We start from the raw sequence: 19,999 nt of genomic DNA, 5'->3' as shown, positions 1-19,999 counted from the left end.
AATATGCGGAATATGTATACAAAAATCCAAAGCAGTTCCTATACTTATTATAATAAAGTTGAGAAAGGAGAACTTTACAAATCAAGTATTTTGCTTATAAATAAATGTGATTCTTATAGTATGTAGGTATACAGCTGCATATTTGTTTACGATGAAGGTGTTGATTTATAATTGGCTGGTAATGGAAAATGCTCTGAGTTTTGGAAGAAATGCTACATCTAGAGGAGAATGCAGTGGTTATATTTTTCCATAATAATTTCCCTATTGTCAGGATTCTGCCAAAGGGGATTTACTCAAGCAAGACCCTTTGTTTTTTTTGATATTCTGTGAACACAAATTACCCCCATCAGAGAGTCTGTGGAAAACAGAACCAACTGAATGTCTATACTGAAAAAATATTAGTTCTTCAAATTGACTTAAAAAAAGCCCACTGCAGCAATTGCTACAAACACAATCACAAAAATAACTCTCCAATCCCTAGTTGTGGCTTCACATGTAAACTGATAACAAAATGATGTAACTAGTGCCTAAAGATGAGCACTCTCCTATATACGACTATCAGTGAGAGGAGAGTGCAGAGGCTTTGAGATCTCATCTCATGAACAAAGGCACAACCACAGCACTGTGCACTGTCACGTCCACAACAGGAACCGCATGAGCAAGGTCTAACATCAAGATCCTGTGGTTGTTGAGTACAATCCACATGGATAAACTCTAGACAAGGTTGCCTGTGCATTAAAACTCATCCTTCAGCAAAATGAATGACTGCAGGAGGTCTCTCTAGATATGCTCCTGATATGTTCCTCCTTCATTCATGTCTCATTCATACCACAGCCCTATAGCGACTCAGAGGCAGTGGCATGATACGATAATAACGGCGCAGACCTTGCCTTCCATCTTGACAGATACTGGCTTGATACAGGACTAAACCCCATCTCTGTATCATTAACATTCAATATAGAAAGGAAGGAAAGTGATTAACTGTGATGCTGTGCTGCCAACCGCTTTACTGCATCAATCTGATATATTTCTATTTCTGCCCCAGCTTGGTCCTTCAAGACACACTGCTTTAATTGAGAATTAAAGCTGCTACAAGCCCACTAGCCTCTATTACACACATGCTTGATTATCAAGTCATAGCGCCTTAATCATAGCGCCCATTTAGATTCATTGGGCTATAAGGTAACTCACTGTCTTTCATATCTAACGTCTTTGGAACTTGTTAGACAATATGCGACTCAAAAGACATCTGCCTTAATGTTCTTTTGGAGTACCTGACATATGCAGCTTATAGATGTTGCTGGCATGTGAGTAATGGAGGCAAACAGCATGTAACAGATTCTGCACATGCCTAATGGCTTTTCCCAGATGCTTATACAGGGAGTGCAGAATTATTAGGCAAGTTGTATTTTTGAGGATTCATTTTATTATTGAACAACAACCATGTTCTCAATGAACCCAAAAAACTCATTAATATCAAAACTGAATATTTTTGGAAGTAGTTTTTAGTTTGTTTTTAGTTTTAGCTATGTTAGGGGGATATCTGTGTGTGCAGGTGACTATCACTGTGCATAATTATTAGGCAACTTAACAAAAAAAAATATATACCCATTTCAATTATTTATCATTACCAGTGAAACCAATATAACATCTCAACATTCACAAATATACATTTCTGACATTCAAAAACAAAACAAAAACAAATCAGTGACCAATATAGCCACCTTTCTTTGCAAGGACACTCAAAAGCCTGCCATCCATGGATTCTGTCAGTGTTTTGATCTGTTCACCATCAACATTGCGTGCATCAGCAACCACAGCCTCCCAGACACTGTTCAGAGAGGTGTACTGTTTTCCCTCCTTGTAAATCTCACATTTGATGATGGACCACAGGTTCTCAATGGGGTTCAGATCAGGTGAACAAGGAGGCCATGTCATTAGATTTCCTTCTTTTATACCCTTTCTTGCCAGCCACGCTGTGGAGTACTTGGACGCGTGTGATGGAGCATTGTCCTGCATGAAAATCATGTTTTTCTTGAAGGATGTAGACTTCTTCCTGTACCACTGCTTGAAGAAGGTGTCTTCCAGGAACTGGCAGTAGGACTGGGAGTTGAGCTTGACTCCATCCTCAACCCAAAAAGGCCCCACAAGCTCATCTTTGATGATACCAGCCCAAACCAGTACTCCACCTCCACCTTGCTGGCGTCTGAGTCGGACTGGAGCTCTCTGCCCTTTACCAATCCAGCCACGGGCCCATCCATCTGGCCCATCAAGACTCACTCTCATTTCATCAGTCCATAAAACCTTAGAAAAATCAGTCTTGAGATATTTCTTGGCCCAGTCTTGACGTTTCAGCTCGTGTGTCTTGTTCAGTGGTGGTCGTCTTTCAGCCTTTCTTACCTTGGCCATGTCTCTGAGTATTGCACACCTTGTGCTTTTGGGCACTCCAGTGATGTTGCAGCTCTGAAATATGGCCAAACTGGTGGCAAGTGGCATCGTGGCAGCTGCACGCTTGACTTTTCTCAGTTCATGGGCAGTTATTTTGCGCCTTGGTTTTTCCACACGCTTCTTGCGACCCTGTTGACTATTTTGAATGAAACGCTTGATTGTTCGATGATCACGCTTCAGAAGCTTTGCAATTTTAAGAGTGCTGCATCCCTCTGCAAGATATCTCACTATTTTTGACTTTTCTGAGCCTGTCAAGTCCTTCTTTTGACCCATTTTGCCAAAGGAAAGGAAGTTGCCTAATAATTATGCACACCTGATACAGGGTGTTGATGTCATTAGACCACACCCCTTCTCATTACAGAGATGCACATCACCTAATATGCTTAATTGGTAGTAGGCTTTCGAGCCTATACAGCTTGGAGTAAGACGTGGTCAAAATACTCATTTGCCTAATAATTCTGCACTCCCTGTATAACAAGACAGGGATGACTGTTTCAGTCCTAATCTCTCACCCTCACGGGAAGCTGCTGAACGGGCTTGTGTCTCTTCCTCACACTCATCATCCAATCATGTCCACTTTATGCAAACAAAATGTGCAAAAGAGAAGCACGCAGATCAAGACTGGGGGCTAAGGTACCAAAGGTGATGATGAGGCAAATACATTTTACCAACCAATCAAACAAAATTATAACTGCCTTTATTCGTTGTTCCTATGAACCCTGCGGGAGGAGGTGTAAACATCAACATGTCAATGAAACTTTAAAACCATGCATCACTGAAAACAATGGTAGGTTCTGCAAAACAAAATATAGCAGGCAGTAGGTGTAGGGAAGAGAACCAAGGGGCCAGATTTACCAACATTTGGTGCAGCGCAATGAAGCAAGACAACTCGATGTGCTGTGTCAAAAAGAAAGAGCAGGAATGCGCCATAGTTACTAACATAAGGCACATTCCTCCTCTCTCTCTGCATTGGTGCACTTGTGACTGCCAAGCAAACAATGCAAGCACTCTTGCGTCATGGTGCAAGTGTGCCTACGTTTTAGGCAGAATTAATTTTTGCAAGAAGGGACACCTCCATGCACAAAAACAATCCTTAGAAGCATTTTCCTCTTTCAGTGTGTGCTGCAGAATGCAGCAAACATAGAAAGAGGAAATGAGGAGAAATAAACATATTTCTCCTCATTAGGGCTCACCTGGGAAGTCTAGTCTTAGTAAATCTGGGAATGCACTAAAAATTATGTGTGTATGAGTGGGAACACCGACGCTCCACCCATGGAATGCCTTCCCAATGTAGATTAACGCAACAGAGCAACTTGCGCTGCTTTGCATTGCTCCACATTTACTATGCCACACGTGTCATGCAAGGCAACTCTGCATGGCAAAGTAAATCTCACTTAAGGGCATCCCTTGCCTTGCGTGGCCTTGTGTGACCACACAACCCCTTGATAAATCTGGCCTCTGGTGGTTAGTGTTTTTTTGTATAGTGCTTTATTAAAAGCATGATCGGCTAGTCATGAAAAAACATGGCAATACATTTTTTTGTTATGCTATTAATTAACCATAAGGCTGAAGGCGAGTTGTTTCGAAACCAAAATGGCTTCACTTGACCACAGAATACAAACGTTTTGTTACTATTTTTAATCATACATGTCTACTTCGATAGAGTGTACTTTAGAAAGATGTCTTATTTCTAACAGGATAAAAAATTTAAAAACGGGACAAAGCAGCATTAAGAAGAAAAGAAAAGGTTTAATTATGTTGTCAAGAGGTTTGGAGTTTAGGAAAGACGTGACGTGTTCTGGTGTGCTAAAAGGCACATTCTCGCTGTCAACACGAAAGGGATGTCATAATAATGCATGAAAGGTGCAGCTGAAATGGGTTCTGATTGCAAATAGGAAGAGACTGATGAATATTAGCAGAGGGCTCTGGGGCTGTTTTATCTAAATGTACTATCAAACGTAAATGGAAATTAGCTGGTGAGAAAGAAATCGGACTGAATTCATAATTGAAGGTGGGAATTAAGTCTTATTGGCAAATGATGGAAATTAATGTATATGTTTTATCCCTTTGAAATATGAGATTTGAAACCATTGTTTGTACAAATAGATAAAGATAGATTAGATTATCAGATGACACAATTCTGTAGTTATCGTTTAGCATTTTTGATGTGCTTGTTAGGTGGGCCCTGCTTGACAAATCTGCACAATATTTTGCACGCTCATAGTAAATCTATTTAACTCTATTACCATGCCAACTTTCTTGGAGACCCATATAGGGATATGATATGTTAATGGGGGATGGGGAAAGGGGGGGGGGGCACAACATATTTCCTTTTACAAAAGAGCCCTAAAACAAATTTGCACCAAATTTCGAATGGTAACAGTACTTCACATGAAAAGCATTTTTGTGGTTTGGTGTAAATTCATTCAGTAGTTCTTTTACATAGTAGTATTTGAAAAGGATATTGTGAAATGTATCAATAATAACATTTACAGATCTCTTAGCTGTTAAACTTGCAAGTTGGTAATACTCATAGACTTCTCATGACTAACACATGATGTGGCAGAAAATTTATTTTTGAATATTTGTATTGAGTTTCATGGCACATCGCATCAAAGCAAAATTAAAAAACATTAACATGAACAATGCCGGAGGTGTCTTACAGAGACAGGACAACTGTAAACAAGCAATGCAATAAATGTTCAGTTAGAAGCAGTAACAGAAACAGCATACCCCTGGAAATGAGCACATCTTCCAAGAAGGGCCTCAATAGAAATCACAGGAGTACAAGGAACACCAAATGAAGATGGGTGAGCACTGTTGTCCTCTCCTTTCACCCCCCCCCACATATTCACCCCTAGAGCCACAATCCAAAATGAATAGAATAGTTAGAGCAAGGAAAGAAAGAGAGCTGTGGACCATCAGGGGGTGTCATTTGAAGTCACTCATCATTCCAGTGCCTGTAGCCGGCTCAAAGCTGCCAGGCTGAGAATCATCAATCAACACCGACTCCCTCGGTTCAAGCCAACAGGATAGTGTTCCATGTATGCAGTGTTGAAATCCTCCAGACTCCCCAAGCCTCTTCCTGGTGAATTGCCTCTTGCTCACAGTCCCCGCATTGTTCAGTTCTGAGAACCATCAATATATTTTGGGCCCTTATTCAGACTTCCAACACACAGTCAGTTGCTTGTGGGAGATGATCAAGGCCAGACCTAGAAATTATTGGTAACCTTCCGAGCCGATGAATGTTCATGAAGGTCCAATAAGCATAACGAAGGGCTCAAGGGGAATTCCCTATCCATGGCCCCCTGAGCCACCTGAAGGGCAATCATACAGTATGGCGACAGGAGTGGGCAGGACCAGACCATATGAAAAACGGCCATGTCTCTGACGGTACACTGGCGATACTGCAAGGCCACGGCCGAGAACATAGCATGTATGCACCGGGGAGTCAAACAGGCCTGATATAGTAGTGAAAGAATTGAATGAGTCTGAAGCAGGCATTCTGAGATACCTCAGGGCTAGTGACCAATATCTTCCTCCAGGAGGAATCAGAGAGAGGCATCCCAAGGTTCGCCTCCCAATGTGACCTAAGGGTTGAGAGAGCAGACCTTGCTCCCTCCAACAAACCCTATACAATAAAGTGACCTCCTTTGTTCAACCCGTAATGAGGAAGAGGCGGAGTATGGAGTCATGCTCAGGATGTTCTGCAACTCTGGCACCCCACCATTCCAGTATCATACGAATCAACGCTTTATGAAATGGCCCACCCAGATATCATAAGACTCCTAGAAGTCAGAGAAAGTCTCCCTAGACATCAATCCTTGTTGCTGGCCACTCACAGAGACCTGACCACCTCCCGGGCACCCCCAATGCTGAATGATCAAAAGAGGGAGTTCACAAGTGTATGGGGTCGGCAACCGAGTTCAACATAAGGCACGAGCCCAGGCATAATGTGCTGTCCTAATCAGGATGTACGATGTCTGTACTCCAGAAGCTGGTGTAGTCTTCAGTCAGAAACCCAAAAGTCTGTCTTTGGTAGGAGAGCCACACTCAGCACCACCCACACCATCCCACAAAGAGGCCCACCAGCAGGCCACCCATTGAAGCTTTGCCGCCAAATAATATAACTCCAGGTCGGGTGCACCTAGGCCTCCCTAAGCCACTGGCAGGTGCAATTTCCAGAGGGTAACCCGACGATGCAAGGAGCCCCAGTAAAGTGAGATAAGCAAACCATCTAGCTTCGGAAACTATTTTTGAGGCAGCTCTAACTGGAAGGCAACAAACAAACAGAGGAGATGCAGCAAAATGATCATTTTGGACACAACCACATAGCCATGCACTGATAAAGACAAGGTAGACCAGAAGGCAATAGAGCAACGCAACCCTTAATTCCCGGTATACAGCACACCCATTGAGTGGAAAATGGCCACACATATATACCAAACTGCATCATGTTCCCATCCCATCGCAGTGATGAAGCCAAGGGGATAGGACCACATATCGGAGCATCTCCCTTACAGGGATAAACACTGGACTTATTTCAATTAACCTCGAGTCCCGAGTGGGCACAAAAGTATGATAAGGTCGAGACCACACCCAGGAGGTTGGTATCCCTCCCCCTAATGCACAACAACATAGCATATGCATAGAGAGAGAGGTAAGTACAAGTAGAGGTGATACTAAGGCCCTGATAGTCCAGTCCCCGGTGGACTGTACAGGCAAATGGCTTGATGGCCAATGTAAATAAAAGAGGTGATAGGGGCAGTCCTGCTGAGTACCCCGCTCCACCGGGAAGACCGCCAACATCAAGGTGCCAGTACGAATCCAAGCCAAGGGATCGGTGTAAAGCAGCATTGTCCACCACACAAATAATAGACCTAAACCCATGCTAAGCATAATGGTGTAAAGAATGTCTCAGCGAAGGGAGTTGAATGCCTCCCTAATATCCATCGAGATAAGCAGTGCTCCAAGTGGTCCAAGGCCAGAAACAATTGCCGAATATTAGGCATAGTGGTGCGCATGGGGATAAAGCCCGTTTAGTCTGGGTGAATAAGAGAACACATGTGGGTGAGGAGCCAGGTCACCAGAATCTTATTCAAGATCTTATAATATGCATTGAGCATAGAGAGAGGGCGATAGGAGTTAAGTCGAAATGGGTCCTTTTTCAGGAAGAGACACAATGGCAGCCCTCAGGAAAGGCGGGAGCTGACCACGCTGCCGGGAGTCATTAAAAAGTACCACTAGCCTAGGAACAATCTCTGATGAGAAAGCGGTGTAAAATTGGAAATCAATTGAGGCCTGACACCTTACCCCTGGCCATATCTTTAATTGCTCCCCGAACATCTTGCTCAGTAATATCCGCCCTTAGTTGCTCTACCATTGTCGACTCAAGGCCGAATAAGCCTTGTGATCAAAGTGGTGAATGCGCTCCACCAGCGTGAACAACCTCTTTTGCTTCTCTAGCAAGTGTCTCCTATTGTCTTGGGACCCCTCCAGTCCACTTGGAAGACCATCCAACACCGCTTCCTGCAGCTGAATGTCTGAGAGGAGCTGAGCAGAAACTTCCATTCTACTAGAAATACAATACCCCTGACTGAAACAGGGGATGATTCAGTCCACTGGCCTGCACAGCAAAACAAGTAATGGAAGCTCAAGGCCCGTGAAATTCACCACAGCAGACGTGTGTAATCCAGAGAGCAGTCCCAATGTGTAGGGTGGGGTCACAAAATGGAGCAAGCTCCTGGGCCAAGCACCACCAGGCCCCAGCATCCCCTACTGCAGGTTATGAAGGAATGGGGGGAGGGGGGCTCCATGAGCTAAGCATCTTTGTGGTGTGCCAAAGCAAGGGGGGCACCACCCTAAGGAGTATCTCTACCGTTGCTGTGGGTATCAGCTGGGTGGCCATTGTGATCCATACGGGACCACCATTTTGATTGGGGTGATGTGGCTGAAGACAATCTAGCAATTATGTCCCCCAGTGCGGGCCACCATCCAGAGGTGTTGGGGGGGATGACTAAGTGCAGAATGCCCCAGGAAGTGTTCTCTAGTAGGTAGTGCCTCCCCTGAGATTCTGTGCCACCACAGTCCCGGGCTTCAATAGGGCAGCCACTGTGAACAAAGTGGAGCAGCCATTTTATGAGAGACACTGCTCCAGTCTCAGAAGCAAGTGACAGCCTCATGTCTTGGCTCCACACTCCTGGGGCCACACAGTCAGACCTCCAAGGTCCAGGATGTGTACGACAGCCAACTTCAGGACAGTGGTGATGGCAGTGACCATCAAACAGGGCCGGGGGGATCGCAGGTGGAGAGGATCTCTGTTGCCTGCATCCTCCAGCATGGTGGCTGACTCCACCCCCCGGAGTTATGTACTCATGATGTGGCAGATATATCACCTTCTGTCGACATTATCTGTGGATTAATGTTGATACAGTTCTGTTGTTTTCAAAATCCAAGTAGTTCTTCCAGTCTGGAAAAACCACATAGCCTTTCTTTGCTCTATGAGTCGAAGCTCAGATCAGTTGGAAATAATCAAGGCGTTGAACCCAACAGAAAGCCATTGTTGACAGCTGAGAAGCTGCAAACATGAAAAAGATGAAGGAGGAGTTTCACCCTAGAATGTGAACCTACTTTGAACAAAGAGAAGGAGATGGCTACCTTTCGCCATTCAATGTGTAGGGCTGGTTTCAGGGAAGAGATTCTGAGCACTGGTTGTGTATGTTGTCTTTTCTATCATGTACAAACAATAGAGTGCTGAAGGCCACCATCTTGTGCAGTCAAGTGTACAGGCCCCAACTTAAAACTTTCCATTATCAAGATGCTTTTGGCTGGAGACATACATGACCCACTGATGTCCCTGACATGAGGATCCTCATCTCTAGGAACGTTGGTGCTTGGGGCATGGAGAGCAGGCAGGCCCAGAAATCTCTGGGCGCACTGCACCCTTGTCATAGAGGTTAATCAAGTCCCACATTGCAGCTGTATCAGTGTACTTGTCCTCCGATTTAATCCGCAAATGAGGAGGGAAGGGCAAGGAATACAAAAGCCCCAAATTGTGCGGAATCTTCTTTACTACCATAAAGGATGCTCTCTGCGTTTGAACCTGGAGTGTAAAGTCAGGGTACATGGACACTGTGGCATTGTCCACCATGAATAGGCTATTGGCACAAATCTGCTGTAAAAGATGATCACTGTCCTGAAAATGCAGGAGACTGGCCACCACCGGCTATGGCGAAGCACCAGTACAAAGGTCCCAGGCAGGTACCCTGTGTGCGCGCACAAATGCAAAGAAGTTGGAGAGACCCTCGGGAGCCACAACTCTTAGAACCAAGTCTCAAGATTAGCCAGCATTGAGTCCCCCTACATGTGCTCGCGCAACCCGACAATATGCACATTGTTAAGCCTAGTCTAACTCTCCTTATCATCCAGGTAGGCAGCCAAGCACTGAGTCTGCCTCTCAATGGTCGAAATACACAGTGCAGCTGACTGAATCATTGTTTGCAGAGTCTGGACTGTAGTCCCAAAAGCAGTAACATTCTCCAAGACCTTCCACGAGTCCTCACGTATAAGATGCAACTCAATGAAAAGGGAATCAATTTTGCCCTCCACTCATTCCCCTGAGGTATCAATGGCAACCAGAAGCTTATCAAACTTGGCGTCCATGTATGATGTGTCTCTGCCTCCAGTGCCCTGCTTGGGGGCATCCGTAGCCACATCATCTTTACTGCATTGTGTACACCCCATAACAACCCCAAAAATTAGTGAAGAATCTCAAGAATGTCTTTGAAGGCCACTGGGGACGAGAGAACAACCAAATTCAGGGGCTCAAGGGAACCCACGGTGACTGGAAGGGAGGTCAACAAGTTGAGGCCCCCCCTCTGTAAGACAGAAAGGGAGGGCGGTCAGTCCCGTAAAACCACCACTGCAGTCACGGGTGGGCCAGAAAGTGGTCCCAATATGACGGGGGAGCCACCAACAAAACGTTGGCGCACACAGGCTCCTAGGGCGATGGAACAGGGAGTGCTTCCGTCCACTTGCCTTCCCTAGCAAAACAAACAAGGGACCACAGTTATTGAGTTATATAGTCAGCACGGGCTGTACGTGGGAGATCCAGTAGGGATGAAAGCAAAATGTCTTGTGTTCCAGCACTAGAATTAACACGATGGCTGACAGTCACCTCTTAGCCTGAAAAAACGAAAGGGCAGTAGCGACTGTCACTCAGCTTAGAGGTCACATTGCATGACCTGTTGTCAGGAAAGCATGGATCGCTTGATGCCCACTATATTAAAAAGCTGGAGCACCACCAGAGAAGGAAAAAATATAGGGCTGGCCACAAAAATAAATAGTACAAGATGGCATATATGTTCCAAGACATGCAGTGACTCTTGATTACAAGAAAGATCATCATTTATTAGCCGCATTAACTATTCCACCTTCTACTTGCAGCTATTTCCACAACATTATTTCCCTTTTGATGTACCTTGTATAGAACTTCAAATATGAAGAAAATCATTAAGTGCCCCTCTTCAATGCAAACTGAATTCCCCGCATTATCCTATTGTTTCTGTTGAACTGCCATGCCATGAATATATTGTATCTGAACAATTTTCAGGATTTTTTTCAAACTGTGTTTATTATTAAAATCACCCCTTCGCTTGAGAAATGTATCAAAACATTAGTATAAGTAAGCAGCAATATTCACTATTCTGATGACAAAGTTTTGGGTTGGGCGATCCTGCACGAGTCTTAACTTGTGTTGATGCTCGTTGAAAAGTATGCAGCTTTTGATAATTTATCCCTTCACACAAGGGCCCAGATTTACAGAGACCTAATGCAACGTATCACAGGAAGTAAAATTGCTGTGCTGAGTTGCGTGAAAGGGAAAGAGCTGAAAAGCGCAACATATACTAAGATTTGGCACCGTTCTGCTCTCTCTCTTTGCTGGTGTATTTTTGGCTGCCATGCACCATAGAGTAAGGGTGTCTGCATATAAGCATAGTTTTTGCTTTGGGCATTTCCTGCGTTGTGTGTGTTACTGCTTCGAGGAGGCACATCATTGTAGCACAAATTCCTGTCTACAATTCTTTGTAGATAGAAATTTTCTTCAAACGCCATTTGTTTTTGCAAATGAACAACCATGCACCACCCATGGAACGCCCCCTTCATGCAAAGTAACAGAAGGCAGTTCAGTTTTGTGTTACTTTGGATTATCATCCAATGCAATCACATTTTTGGGAGATTGTAATGCAAACCCAACAAAGTGTTTGTAAATCTGGGCAAAGGTGTCTTGTCACTGTGTGTATTCTTGCCATTAAAACTCGGGGACGAGTTTTTTCATTAATTGATTCATCTGAACCTCCTCTATTGTGCCTAGATGACTGTTGTGGGTAAATGATCCATACTATTTCATTCAGATCAGGAATGCAACGTTATTTGTTTACCTGATTTTCCCACATCATGGCACTTTAGGAAACAGATCTGGCTCAAGGGAACTAATTCATAAGACTCAAATTCAGAATATCTGGGCAGTTGTTTACAAAGAGTCCGAAACTCACATTGACTTGTTTTTCAAGTTAACGAGTTAAAGGGGCCTTATGAACGTTTGAAACGAGTAGGGCAATGTTGAAAGAATAAATGTTTCTATATGATTGTCCAATAAAATACTCTGAAGTATATAAAAAAGAAAAATATACTTCACTGGTTCTACTCGCGGGTAAATCCCAGCATGGAGACTGTCCTCAGGAGACGCTCATGCATGCAGATATGGTGTGGGGAGGAGCAATTTCAAACATTCCGACCTCCTCTTCCTAGTGTCTTCAGATCTACCGCAGTTGTGCATTGGTAGTAGTAACTTGTTTTCTTCAATCTGAAATGAAAATGTTGTCAACATCTATTTGCTCTTACCGTGCACTGAAAGCCATCATGAAATTGATGTTTTATTCTTTTAAAGATAAACGACAATGAAACAAAGTATCACATTTGTATACCAGCAATCTAAAACCCAAACAGTGACAGAAACGTGAAATAGCTATTCTGGTTTTCTGTTAAAAATGCAACAGTTTTTAAGAAAGCAATATGTTGCCAAAATTCATTCTGTATCAAACCAAGGAGGAAACCGAGGAGGAAACCATTCTAATATTTACAAAAGGTATAGAAAATGTATCCAGGCCTTGCTAGTTCAGGCTCAAACACATTCAAAGTCTTCATATTCTGAAATGGAAGGGGCCAAGTCGCTTAATTTCCATGTTTACTATCAAACAGCTCCTAATTTGAAAATCAAGCAGTAGAGTGAAAGCCACAACCATAGGAGCGCCTCACACCAAAACAAAACATCAAGTTATCTATTAAAAGTAATTTCTGTCTAAGTAAAACAGTTTATACATAGCCACTCCTGATTTAGACATCTATAGCACGAGTTTGCAGAGAAATCGAAATTTTGGGTAATGAAACAATTTATTACCCTGCCTGGATGGGACCCGATTGCCTTTAATGCAACCACTAGTCCTGCATCTGCAGTGAGGTCAACATCTCCCAAAGTAGGAGTTTGTTTTTTGAAAACGTAAAAGTGATTACCCCTTTAGACACAGAAGTTTCTTCCCACATGGCAGGGCAATTTTTTCATTTCCTTGCCTGGGACCTCCATGGCTACATAACACCGATATAGAGAGTTGTCCTGCCCTAAATCGAGTGGGGGAGACTCACAATGACACTGCAGTCGTTTGGCAGATAGGTTGGTAAATACAAACCACGGAGTTTTCCTAACCTGTACATTAGGCAGGAACATCACAGGTTTGGTAGAGACGGCGAACCACCAATTTAATGGTGGTTCATTTGCTCCTCCGCAGGGTAAATCTCCCTGCTGCTTTTTTTTTTTAGAAAAGGGGAAATTAGCAGGTCATGTCACTAGTTGATTATATCCTCCATTGGTCAAAAACAAAAAATGCAACACACCTGCACGAGGGCAACATTTTCATATAATTCTTGTCCTAGGACATTTCACACAGAGGCCTACCTATAACCCCTAAACAAAAGGTGAAGTAGAAGTCTGTAATCCGATGAGTTGTAAGATTTTGGGGAATTTATTGCCTTATTCTTTGCAAAAAACGCCACTGCTGTCACACCATTTGCATTCTACTGCACCATTAATGTTTTTTTTATTTTATTTGAGCCTATGGGCAGGAACTGACATGAGCAGTTTGCAACATGGACTCCAAAGCTTTCGCGCCCCCCTTCCCCGTGGCCTACTGCTACTACAGCAACGTTGCTTAAAGGAAAAACATAGTTCCGCCCCAGCCCCCGCCCTCCCCCCCGCATCAGACAGTATGTTTCCTTATTACATGAGTGGTTGTAGCTATTTTCATTGAAGGCAGATGTGGGTAGAAATAAGCACAATTAATTTGTTGTCAATGGTAAAAAAATAGAGTTCATCTCCCCCTCGATTCAGCGATGTCTCTCATGTAGTTATCCAGCATAGCTAAACGCTGCAATTGACAGTATCACAAACAATTCAGAGCATCCTTAGAATTAGAGGCGGTCAGTCAGGAAGCATCAAGACACCCTAGGACTGAAGAATAGCTGGTTAATTAGGCACACAAATTCACTTGCATTTATGCTCCATTTCCAAAGGTCGCAGACATTGCAGACTCGCAGAACCATAAAATAACTGCACATAACTTCAACACAGGGGCTGTATTATGAACAATGTAAATCTGACTTGTACACCTCAATTTTCACTGGTACGTCCTTGTTTCTCTATTTGTGTGCCTAATCACCAGACCTGTTATAATGACAGATTACATTTTTGTCTTCAGTTAGTGCACATTTAAGGCTATATGGGGGTCATTCTAACCCTGGCGGTCCAAGACCGCCAGGGCTAAAATGACGGGGGCACCGCCAACAGGCTGGCGGTGCCCCGCTGGGCATTCTGACCGTGGCGATTCGGCCGCGGTCAGAAGTGGAAAACCGGCGGTCTCCCGCCGGTTTTCCGCTGCCCAAATGAATCCTCCATGGTTGCGCAGCAAGCTGCGCCGCTATGGAGGATTCTGACACCCCATACCGCCATCCTGTTCCTGGCGGTTCTCCCGCCAGGAACAGGATGGCGGTATGGGGTGTCGCGGGGCCCCTGGGGGCCCCAAAAAGAATTTCAGTGTCTGCTTTGCAGACACTGAAATTCGCGACGGGTGCAACTGCACCCGTCGCACCGTCCCACTCCGCCGGCTCAATTCTGAGCCGGCGTCCTCGTGGGAAGGTAGTTTTACACTGGGCTGGCGGGCGGCCTTTTGGCGGTCGCCCGCCAGCCCAGTGTAAAACACAGAATAGCCGCAGCGGTCTTCCGACCGCGGTGCGGTATTCTGGAGGGGGGAAGTCTGGCGGGCGGGCTCCGCCGCCCGCCAGACTTAGAATCACCCCCTATGTGTAGTGGCTCGTAAACGGAGGATATGGCAAAAGGTTTGATATATTTTCATTTAGGCACAACCTCGTAAAATGAGCACTAGGGCCTGGAAAATGTTCTTTGCACTACTCACAACAGTGGCCACATGTGCAAACTAATGACTAGGGGCCTGATTCACAAAGGTAAACTTAGACCAAAAGTCTAAGTTTAGACCAAAAGTCTAAGTTAACTCTTAGTAACCTAATGAGGTTAAGATGCGGGGATACTGGACGCCTGCATTCTCCAATTCTGGCCTGTCTTCTGCACCTAAATCAGGGGCTTAGAAGTTATTTTCTTTGAGGTGGGTAAAGGCAAACAGCCTCAGGAAAACCGGGATCAAAATATGCACGTTTTCCTATCCAAGGGGAAAATAACAGACCCAAATTTCCACATATATATCACATGGTTGGATCAGCAGGTAATTATGTGGTGACTACTTTTTCTGCTGTTTTTAGGGTAGAGGTAAGGGGGTGGTGGTGTGGTTTTAGGGTACATCAAAAGCAGCTGAGTCAAAGAGCGTTTGCTTGTTCCCTCTTACACCTCTAAAACATGGGCAAGTCATGGTGACTGCGTACAAACTCTACAGCTCCACCCAGTGGTTTCCACCTTTTGACTTATGTGGACCCCCACTTTATCATTAATGGAACCCAGGGACCCCCACTAAATCATTATTGGAATTCAGGGACCCCCCAATGAGTCATTACTGAAAGCAGAGTACCTAATCTGTTAATATAGTTTCATTTTCTAAGCAGCCGCAGACCCCCTGAGGAGTCTTAATAGACCCCCAGGGGTCCCCTGACCACAGGTTGGGAACCACCGCTCTAAACTATAATTCCAGCGCCTCCAGGTCTGGAATTTTCCTCTGTGTTACTACCACTTGTGTTATCCTTGCTCCAACTCTAAATGTGAATGTTATCATCTTGCCATATTTAAATGTAATGAACACGTTTAGTACATTTGATTTAATATTGGGTTTGTTGCTTTGGGAGGCTAAGAGCACAGGTCGTATGCCAAGTAGGTAAAGTAAGTGTTACGAAAAAGATCTCAAACCTTTTCTGTAAGAGGCATGCACAGTGAACAATGAAAATAATTCTAACAGCTACTAACAGCTATTGTCAGTGTTACAGTGACTACCTCCTACAAAACGACATCACATTGTGTGCAAGATTACTAGTACTGTCCTCGATCAGGCAAAGTTACTGGCAGAAAAAGTGTTGTCAGTATGAGATGCCCAACATGATTCACGGTGAACCGCGGTTCCCCTCTGGAATCAGGGAAATAACACGAACAATGAGCTTCTCCAACTTAGCATGAAATATCAATCCACTGTCATCTTTAACTATATTTTGAAACATCAACGTATCCGTTTGCAAAGAGATAAACATATTCTGCTATCAATTACATGTATTTCATTCTTCAGATACTCCTAAAATTCCAACAGACAAATACTTGTTATTTTCTGAAGAAAACATTACTTCTGTCTCAAAATGCCAGTTTTTGTTGTTAGTAAATGCACTGTTGAGTCCCCAAACATCATTTATCGTTTTTATGAAATACTCACATGATTGCCTAAAAACTGCCTGAAATAGAAAGAGAGATGGATTCTTCCACACATTTCTGTGTATTAATTACCATCACTTGCAAGGAGTGTCCACCATAAAGTCAAGGATGCCCTCAACATGCCAATGATGACCACTGTTATGCCATAGGTGGACACATTATTGCCACAAACTCCGATATTAAGCAGTTGACTCTGTTCATTATGCTAGGACTACCATTGTGCTAGGATTGGACACCATATTTTCAAGAATGCATCAATATGCCAAGAATAATGATTGCTATAACAGAGATAGCCATTATTGTGATATGGTTACTACAATAAGACAAAGGATGCTCATAGTATGTAAAAGATAGTTCCAGAATCACCATTATACAAGAGGCTGTTGCCATTATGTAAGGAATGGCAACCATTGCAAATTTTACTGGTGGTCTTCTATATCAGGAACAACTGCAGACACTCTATAACTTGCAAACTCAAACACACACACACACATGAACGATGAGTAGGTATCCCACAATTGCTAATCTTGCAAGTAATGGTCACTAATGTAATCTTGTCTGATGTTGTCACTATTTAAACACCAACAACATTTGATAGTAACCCAAGATGCATTTCATGGATACAAATTTGTTCCTCTGATGTAAAAGATTGACAACCTCTTCCTTACATACAAAAACTTCTGAAGCGTACTCTACAACACAGAGGGCCTGATTCTAACTTTGGAGGACGGTGTTAAACCGTCCCAAAAGTGGCGGATATACCACCTACCGTATTACGAGTCCATTATATCCTATGGAACTCGGAATACGGTAGGTGGTATATCCGCCACTTTTGGGACGGTTTAACACCGTCCTCCAAAGTTAGAATCAGGCCCAGAGTCTTTCATGCTTGGAGAGTAAGGCAATCCAACCAAAATTGGCCTATAACATTTGATGTGAGCTCGATAGGAACCTGTCACATATCTGAATATCATAGAAAGTTGTATGAATAAATAGCAGACGGTCACATTCATTTTTCACTCTGTGTCTATTGTTCCACCAGCTGTTAAATGTCAGCATTTCTTCGAACTTCTAATTACGTATGCTATATGACATTGACGATTTACTGTGTTTCTTTGATAGGAATACCATGATTTTCACCAATTCCTTAAGTCCTTTGGCTGTAGGACAGCATGACACAAATGTACAAAATACAAATGTTTTATATTCCCTTCGTGACCTTTTTTTGGAATACATTTCATTCATGTACTGTACATCATATAACACAGACTTTCCGTTCTCCACTTTAAATCCAGAGTGCTCCCCTTTGTGCTATTAGTGTATGTTCTGCCAGGGTACTGTTTTTCATCACTGAGTGGCAAGCTTTAGCGTTTCTTGTGCAGTATTATTGATTGTGTAGTAGGAGCTTGCACATGGAAAAATACATAGATTTTAAAGTAAAGTGGATCTAGCAATGGTTGAAAGATGGGGTAGTATCTGAGCTACATAATACTGAATAATCCGCATGGTATATCATTGACTGAGACAATGGAAATAATATGCTAGTAGTTTTTACTAGCTTAAAGTCACATTCAGGCACCATAGTTATACATGTGTCTACATATTATTGTCATATCACTTTATCTTACAGACTTCCGACCTACTGATATGACACTGCATTAGGGGCTTTCTTTTGTAGTCGTCAATCTCATCTGTCAACTTTGATTCACATCTCGAAGCTTTTTTCTACAGCCATGCTTCTTCGTGCATGATTTGCTATGTAGTCTAATGACACTGTTCCCTATATGTTATGTTAAAATAGATACAAGTTATGTGTAATCAGAGGCGTCTGCCTCAAGTTTTTCACTTGAAAAACTCATTAGCACAAAAAGTTGTATGCATGTTTGTATGTACTAGTAATTGTATAGTACAAACCCGTTAAACAATGGAACACTGTCAACAGGTGGTATCACAAGGGACGAGGCAATCATACATGGAACCAGGCAGCAGATAAGTAGTAATGTGTTGGGTGCAATTTTCTTGAAGAGATGTGTCATCAGTTCTGCCTAATTGAAGGATGATTGAAGCGGTTCTGATATCAGTGGGAATGCTGGTCCAGATACAAAGGGACATATTTACAAGCCCCTTTGCACCGCAGGAATATCACTTTAGGGATGGTCCGGTGGTGCACATTGCAGGGCCGTATTTACAAGACTACGAAAAGCCATACTGCATTACTTTTCATGGCCTTGTAAATATGGACAGAGTTAACACAGTCGCTGCATTGGCTCACCCTGCGAGAGGGAGGCGTGCCATGGGTGTTACAGTGGGTGTTCCCATGTAACACCTATGGCATTTGACATATGCCCAGAGTTACGAGATTTTATAAACCTGGGAATGCATCAAAAACCTACGCCTCTCCAGGGGAGGCATGATGGAGGCTCAACAAGGAGAAATACCTTAGTTTCTCCTCGTTTCTCCTTTTTCTATGTGTGCTGCATTCTGCAGCACAAATAGAAAGAGGAAAACGTCTCCGGAGATTATTTTTTGTGCAGGAAGGTGTCACTTTCTGCATAAAAACAATCATTCCTGCAGTGCCTGACTGAGAAGGTGTATCCCCTGCTTTTTTTCCTTCTTGTCTCCTTTCGTTTCTAGTCTGAAGATACCCTGGTTTATGGTCTCAATCTGTCTACCGTTATGATTAGGGTTTTTAGCAAGTATGTTGGAGATTGTTTCTGATGGCCATGTAGGTGATGCTGCCAGTCTCGAAGATAATATGACCTGGAGGCTGAACCAGTGTAGTATCACCATTGTTCATGAGTGTAGTCAAAATTGATTTTGATGTGCCGAGGGTGTAGGATACTACTTAGGGGTGTTTGCTGATGTCATGGAGGCCGTTGCGGAGGTTGTTAGCTTAATCCATGTGAGAGAGGGCCTGTGCTTTTGCTGGTGTTCGTAAATTGTCTTCTGGGAGAGGATAGCTGATACCGTGGTGTCTGATTCTTCCTGGCAGCGTTTTCTGTGAAAGTGTTGACTTTACCGAGCATTGATGCAAGGGCTTCATGTGAAAAATTAAGAGGTAAAACAAATACATACATCTTTAATATCTCTTTTAAGAAAAGAGTTGTGGGCAAACATTACAGAATAATTGCTTTCATAGGTAAGGCAGGAGTGATGGCAAAGTATAATTACCGACACTACTAAGCTAATGTGTTTCAGACCTGCTGTGGAACAACATTAGTTTGGGGTGAATAATTTACTGTGAGTCTTCTGAGAACTTTGACATTCTGACAAGACTGCCATAAAAGGTGGAGGGTGCAGAACTGCTTGTAGTGACATGAATATCAAATGTAATTCCAGGGGGATTACCCCCATATATTTTGACATCTGGAACTTGACTCACAAAGACTGACTCATAAAGCCAATTGTATATGTACGCACAACTCACACATATGCAAAACTCTACATTACAATTTATTTAAACTATACATATATCAATTTACCAAGTATACTATCACCCAGCTATGCAGGAATGTCATGAAGCAGTAATCTTCTACTAGAGGTTTGCATGCCCTGGACAGT

At 43.3% G+C, this 19,999-nt stretch overlaps 1 protein-coding gene across 2 annotated transcripts in view; it reads left to right on the top strand.

The window, feature by feature from the left end:
* The window catches only part of ERC2 (ELKS/RAB6-interacting/CAST family member 2), a 2,244,592-nt gene that overhangs the window by 327,229 nt on the left and 1,897,364 nt on the right, over nucleotides 1–19,999 (top strand). The gene's annotated exons all lie outside the window — the stretch shown is intronic.

Source organism: Pleurodeles waltl, chromosome 9 (assembly GCF_031143425.1).
Source record: "Pleurodeles waltl isolate 20211129_DDA chromosome 9, aPleWal1.hap1.20221129, whole genome shotgun sequence".
NCBI classification, from domain to species: domain Eukaryota; kingdom Metazoa; phylum Chordata; class Amphibia; order Caudata; family Salamandridae; genus Pleurodeles; species Pleurodeles waltl.
This window is presented reverse-complemented; position numbering and strand designations above follow the sequence as displayed.